Below are 7,033 nucleotides of genomic sequence, written 5' to 3'. Positions count from 1 at the left end.
TACACATCACCGCCAAAAGACTTATTCAGAGTAAGAAATCCAAGTCCATTTATATTCAAGAGTTGGTAGAATGGTGTTTGGAGGGATAAGTAGAGCTCAAAGCATTTCACGGTATTAACCACTTCCTCAGGAGCAGCAGGGCAGAGACTGTTGGTGTAAATAACAATATAAATTACCGAACGCCCGACAGTATCAGGAGAGAGGAGGCGACCCGGCAGCATACCTTATCCCTCCGGCTGACTATCCCCTCCTCTCTTGGCCGGCGTCCATCACCAAGATGGCCGCCGGCAGGTATCCGAACGGCCGCGAGTGCGCGATGACGTCATCGCGCGTGTGCACGATGACGTCATCGTGCACGTGTGTGGTGACGTCACGCGCATGCGCAGTGACATCTCGGCGGGGTGACACTCGGTTACCGCTCCGGGGGTTACCCAGCCTCGGGACGCCCCTGCGCCTATATGTACCTATTGGGGCTTCACTTAGAACATCAGTTTGCCATGTCCACAAACTCCTATGAATGGGTGTTGGTGCCTCAAGACAGGTGGGCGGGCGCCAGGACATACAAGTCACAGCCTCCTTAGTGCTAACCAAAAATTTAGATATTCATTGTGCTTATTCCCAGTGTTAGTGTACAGACATATACAGTATTTGCATCCAATATTACCAATTCTACAGATTTCTCAATATCCATTTAGATATACAGGGGTACCTCGATTCACGAACGGTTCGGTTCGCGAACAGGAAGTTCGGCAAAATTTTGCCTGCTCTGACACATGGCCATGGCTTCCTCTAGTTGTGATTGCGGTCCGATCACAGTTTGATGCGGTTCACGACCAAATCGGTTCGCGACCCCTGATGTCTCCATAAAGAGGACCTGTCACTGAAAATTTGCTATCACAAAGGGGGCTTGTTAGTCCCCTATGTTATAGCAATAAAGTTAAGTGAAAAAAAATGTTTAAAAGAATTAGTTACCAAAAAAATATAAAAAAATTAAAAGTCACATATAAAAGTAATTAAAAAATGTAAACATCATTTTAACATCACAAGTCCCCCGCCCCCCACATACACATGCAAACATGCGTTGAGTGCGCCTAAGTGCGTAAACGACGATTGCATCCATTACGCGCACATGTTATGTATCGCCGCGAATGTCGCAGTGAGAGCAATAATTCTAGGGCCATCAATCACTGATAACACTAACCTGTTGAGCGGTAAAAGCTTTTAAAGCGTCGCCTATGGCCAATTTTGGGTATAGTAGTTTTTGTGAGTTCGCGAACGCACGCAATTTTAAAGCTTGACATGTTTGGTATCTATTTACCCGACGTGACCCGGTCTTTTATATTTTGCCAACAATTTGGGTAATAATTACCGTTTTATAACATAACATATGGAAAACAGTTTTTTTTTTCAAAATTTTCGGTACTTTTTTCATTATATAGTAAAAATAAAAAACCCCAGTGGTGATTAAATACCACCTAAAGAAAGCTCTATCTGTCCCCAAAAAATGGTATAAAATTAATTTCAGTACACCGTTGCATGACGGAATAAATGTCAGTCAAAGTACAGCAGCGCTGAATACTGAAAAATGGCCTGGACAGGAATGGGGTGTAATCACACCAGTCAGCAAATTCCTCTAAATCCGTACAGTTTCTCCTCAATTTCGGATATGAGGAGTATGGTATACTATTTTTTAATGATATTGGATGTGAACTAGAGGCATGTAATATGGTGATTCCCGACATTGGTTTTCAGTGTAAGGTGCTAGATATTGTACCATCTGATTGTTTGCCAATGAGAACAAGCTAGGAGACAAATCTGTTCCTGTTGTTGTTGTCAGTCTCCAGTTCTCCGGGCTTAGCCTGAGGGTGGGGTTCTCAGAGATGAAAATGCTGACTTGGCCTTAAGCCTGGAAGAAGTCACGAGTGGTCTGGAACTAAATGAGGAAGAGAAGCTTTAAAGGAGAACTATGGGGTTAGGGCTTTTCCCCATAGTTCTCCTAAGGGTAACGGGAGGACACAAACTAGCGTCCTCCCGTCACCCTAAGCTCAGTATACCGCAAGCTACAGCTCACATGATAGAAATGTCATAAATTGAGTGGAATTTCAGTGAGTAAAATAAGTATTTGATCCCGAAGCAAAACATGACTTAGTTCTTGGTGGAGAAACCCTTGTTGGCAAACAGAGAGGTAAGACGTTTCTTGTAGTGGGTTACCAGGTTTGCACACATCCCAGGAGGGATTTTGGTCCACTCTTCTTCACAGATCTTCTCTAAAGAGGCTTCTTGGCTGTCGCTTGGCAACTCGAAGTTTCAGCTCCCTCCATACATTTTCTATAGAATTAAGGTCTGGAGGCTGGCTAGGCCACTCCATGACCCTAATGTGCTTCTTTTTGAGACACTGCTTTGTTGCCTTGGTGGTATGTTTTTGGTCATTGTCATGCTGAAAGACCCATCAACGACCCATCTTCAGTGTTCTGGCTTAGAGAAGGAGGTTCTAATCCCAGATCTTACAATACATGGCCCCGTCCATTGGCCTCTCAATGTGGCAAAGTCGGCCTGTATCTTTAGTAGAGAAGCAGCCCCAAAGCATAGTGTCTCCACCTCCGTGCTTGACTGTAGGGATGGTGTTCTTAGGGTCATATTCAGCATTTTTCTTCCTCCAAACACGGCGAGTCGAGTTAATGCTAAGAGCTCAATTTTGGCCTCATCTGATCGCAGCACTTTCTACCAATCCTTCTCTGAATCATTTAGATGTTAATTGGCAATCTTCAGACGGACCTGTACATGGGCCTTCTCGAGGAGGGGGACCTTGCGGGCACTGCAGGATTTAAATCCATGGTGGTGTATTGTGTTACCTATGGTTTGTATAGTGACTGTGGTCCCAACTACCTTGAGATCATTCACAAGCTCCTCCCGTGTAGTTCTGGGCTGATCCCCCACTTTTCTCATTATCATCCTTACCCCATGAGGCGAAATCTTCCATGGAGCTCCAGACCGAGGGCGATTGATGGTTATTATGTATTCCTTCTATTTGCAAATAATCGCTCCAACAGTTGTTTCCTTCTCACCAAGCTTCTTGCTGATAGTCTTGTAGCCCATTCCAGCCTTGTGCAGGTCTACAATCTTGTCCCTAACGTCCTCTGACAGCTCTTTGGTCTTGCCCATGGTGGTGAGGTCTGAATGGAGTAAAGATGTCTTTTATATACATAACAAGTTGTCCTTAGGAGCACCTTCTTAAATTGACAGAACTAATCTGTGTACCACATGGCCAGTCTGTGGGAGGAGCCAAAATTACTGTTGGTTGGAAGGGGATCCAATACGTATTATTACTCACTGAACTGCAACTCAATTTATAACATTTGTATTGTGTGTGTTTTTTTTTCTGGATCTTTGGTTGATATTTGTCTCTATCATTTAAAATACACCTAGACCAAATAAATATTTTCCACACTTGTATGCATGTAACATGGCCTGCAATATAATATAGTTTCCAAGTGGTTCATCTTTTGTATTATCTTATCACAGTAGTTATTCATGTCATCACATCAGTAATGCTCTCGGCATCATTGAGGACCTCCCATTACCAGAGCAGAGGCATAAAGGAAGAGGACCCTGGTCATCACTGAGATAAGTATACAAAGTTGGGGAGGCCTGTAGATGGATAACTGGGGACAAGAAGGTGAAATTGGTCTTTAAGAGACTCCTATGGAAAATCATTGTTAACCTATTGCTGCAGGCTCTTTAAGTGGGTCATGACACCACAGGCTAGTAGGTGGGGCTCCTGATTATGTAATCACTGTGATTGGCTACATGGAAATAATGTAATCGGGAGGTGTAGGATTATCATGGTAGTTGACCATGACATGTTGGTGACAGCTAGGGCACAATTCTGGGGGAGCCAAATGAGTGCACCCTCAGATCAACACAGGGACGCATTCATGCATCAGCTTGCTTTTAAGGCCCACCTCAGTGTGAATATGTGTGACACCAGTGGGAAATGGTTAGGCAGCAAAAGAGACCATCAGCCATTGAAGAGTCATTTTATAGTCAATAAACTTGGGTTCCTTATCTGCTTATTAAAATGTTGCTATGTTTTGCATAGAATAAGTCTTCAGTAGAGTTCCTGAGCATTCAGATGTTTGAGCTTTCATTGTGTCCATCAGCGCTGTGTTTTGGGAAGTGAAGTGTGTGCCGGTTAAGGGGATGAATGATTGGGCACTTGCTGCAGAGTGAAAAGGCTCAGTCAGTGTAGTTACTCCAAAAGGGGGAAAGTTGTCTCCTTAGCTGTAGACATTGAGAAGGAGTCAGAGAAGAGTGGACTCCTGAAACAGGAGGCTATCTGGATTGAACCGATAGATCCAGGGGGTTAATGTCTGCAGAAGGATCTGGATGAGTCTCACACACCCTTGTTCAGAGAGTCCACAAATGTTGCGGGATATATGTTGGCTGCTGTTCCAGGTTGTGCAGCTCTAGAAACTCCCGGTTGCATGAGGGTGGTCTAAGCTTCAAAGATGTGTGTTCTGTTTTACCTTTAATTTAAGTATGGACCTCAAGCCTCAACATTGAAGGTGCCAACCTCTACTGCCAATCAATTCCTTCAGTCAGATGGATTCAGCCTTAAATGCCTTGGAAAGTAAAACCTACTAGATGGTAGACATGTGCGATTCGTTTTGTATCCGAATTCCGAAATTACTGATATAATGAATCCGAATTTCTGTTTACGAAATTTGTTAGCGGTAGTTTGTTTGAACGTTCGTTTCGTTTCTTATTCTTTTCGTTTGTTCGTTGCAGCAAAGTGATATTAGAGGAGGAGAAAAACATTTTTTCCCCTCAAATGTCACTTTGCTGCAAATGAACGAACGAATGAACGAAACGAATAAGAAACGAAAACGAAACGAACGTTCAAACGAACTACCGCTAACGAATTTCGTCCGAAATGACTTTCACACCCGAATATCGTAAAACAAAATAACACAAAATCCGAATCAAAAACGAAACTAAACAAATTGTTTTGCCAGTGCACATGTCTACTAGATGGGTTCTTTTAATTAGAGAATGGATTCCCCCTTTACCTTGGACTTCGCAGGACCTACCCTCTGTTTTACCTCCATAACATAATATAACTAATCTCATTTATATTATAAGCAGGGGAACAAACATATACACTAAACTAAACATCAACATTCCACACAGCAGAAGACAGCAGAGGAGGACACTACAGTATTAGTTAGTTAGGGAGGGAGGTCCATAATGGATAACTATCCAAAGCATATTGTGGATATTTAGATTGTATTTTTTGTCAGACATTGCCATTTGCTCCATCCTCCTTTATTTTTTCTGCTTTGTAAGAGTCACTATTTGGCATTTTTTAGCATTTTAATTTACTGTCACCCTGTAACATTGCTGTACTATTACTGCTGTTATAACAATCCATATTCAGGCCAAATATAAAACCAATGATATCTACTGAGCCTTCCAAAATCCAGAGGACCTTCAACAAGAACGGAATGCACTGTCAGCATGTGCAAAGTCAAGTTTTCCATACAATTGGCAAATAGGCACTTGCACACGCGCCACGGACCAGCCGTGAAAAAGCGCACCAAACGGCGCACAGAAAATGACACCGTGAACTAACCGATCCCGCTATTTAAGCTCAGCCTGCATGTCTCCATATTGCTGGATTGTCTTCAGCTCTCCTGTATTTCTGTGTCCTGTGATTCTTTGCTAAATGTGCTAAATGTCTACCCGGATATGCTTTGACCAATCTTGCCTGCCACCTGCCCCTGACCTCGGATTGTTACTGTACTTTGCCTCTGCCTCATCCCTGTGTACCGTACCTGCCCGATTGGTGTGACCAGGCCTTGTTGACCTGGATTTCGGAATTGGCCCGGTTCTACTACAGCACCTGGTTTTCAGCTTGCACGGTGTTATCACCACTGGCACCCATGCCACTCGCTGTCTACTTTGACCCATCTCCTCGGGACATGAGGTGCAAGGGAGGCCTTCTCACGCACTCAGTCTCCAACCAGGTACGTGACATGCACTCATCTGACTCCAGTTTGGCTTTGGAAAGTGGTGGGGCAGAGTGTTGTATATTTTTACTAAATTGTTTGTGCTGTTGTGCTTTGTCTTTGGCTTTAACTTTAGAGTTCACTGGCAGGTAAGCAGGTATTTCATCAAAAAAAGTCTTATGCAATGTGCCCTTTGCTCTACTGCAGGTTGAAAAAACCTGATATTCTCTTATAAATTCAGATATTGTGACGCCATTGTGCACTGAGAGAAAGCATTGCAAATTTCCTGGGCATTGAAGTGTCTCTCAAAGGTAGCATTAAGGTAAGACTCTTGTAGTTTAAAGGTAGGCTTTTATTATATTATATCATATATAAGTTAGCAGCTGTATATAAAGATTGGTTAACCAATCCATGCAGACCATGGCAGATCCGAATGTGGGGCTGACTTGCAGAGAGAAAGAACATCAGTAAATGCCTATTTGGTGGACATGGTCTTATGGGTTTTTCTTCAGCCTAAAGAACCAACTATACAAATAGGTTTCCCTATTGCAAGAAGACTTTCTAAGTGCATGGTTCTTTTCTAATATTTATGCCAGCCCCTGTGGCTGTTAGCATTGTTTTTTTAAAAAGGAAGGGGACAAAAAACAGGATCAACCCTCTCATAACATCAGCCCAATGCTGAAGGGCACCAAGCTTTATCATACTTTAGAGGATCCTCCAGAGAGATTTGTGCAAATGTTTGAGGGATTATGTGCACCTTCTGAGCTAAATTGTTCACCCACAGCCTGGTAAAATGGTAGAAAGGCAATAACCAATTTAGAGAAGAAGTTTGTGGTAGAAAAAGCCTGGTTTTCTGACTGTAACATGGAAGCTCAAGGGGTGGGAGGTGCAGGGTCAGGCTTGACTTTCACAGTAAAAGTCAAGACTTGAGGATAACTTTTGCTGCCAATAGCTAATCATATACTATGCTTTAGTTGTCTGGGTTTTAATGGGTTTATTGTACCTGCAGAATAGCATTTTTGTCC

This window comes from Nanorana parkeri, unplaced genomic scaffold (genome assembly GCF_000935625.1).
Source record: "Nanorana parkeri isolate BGI_ZX_2015 unplaced genomic scaffold, ASM93562v1 scaffold1561, whole genome shotgun sequence".
NCBI classification, from domain to species: domain Eukaryota; kingdom Metazoa; phylum Chordata; class Amphibia; order Anura; family Dicroglossidae; genus Nanorana; species Nanorana parkeri.
Note: the sequence above shows the minus strand (reverse complement) of the source record.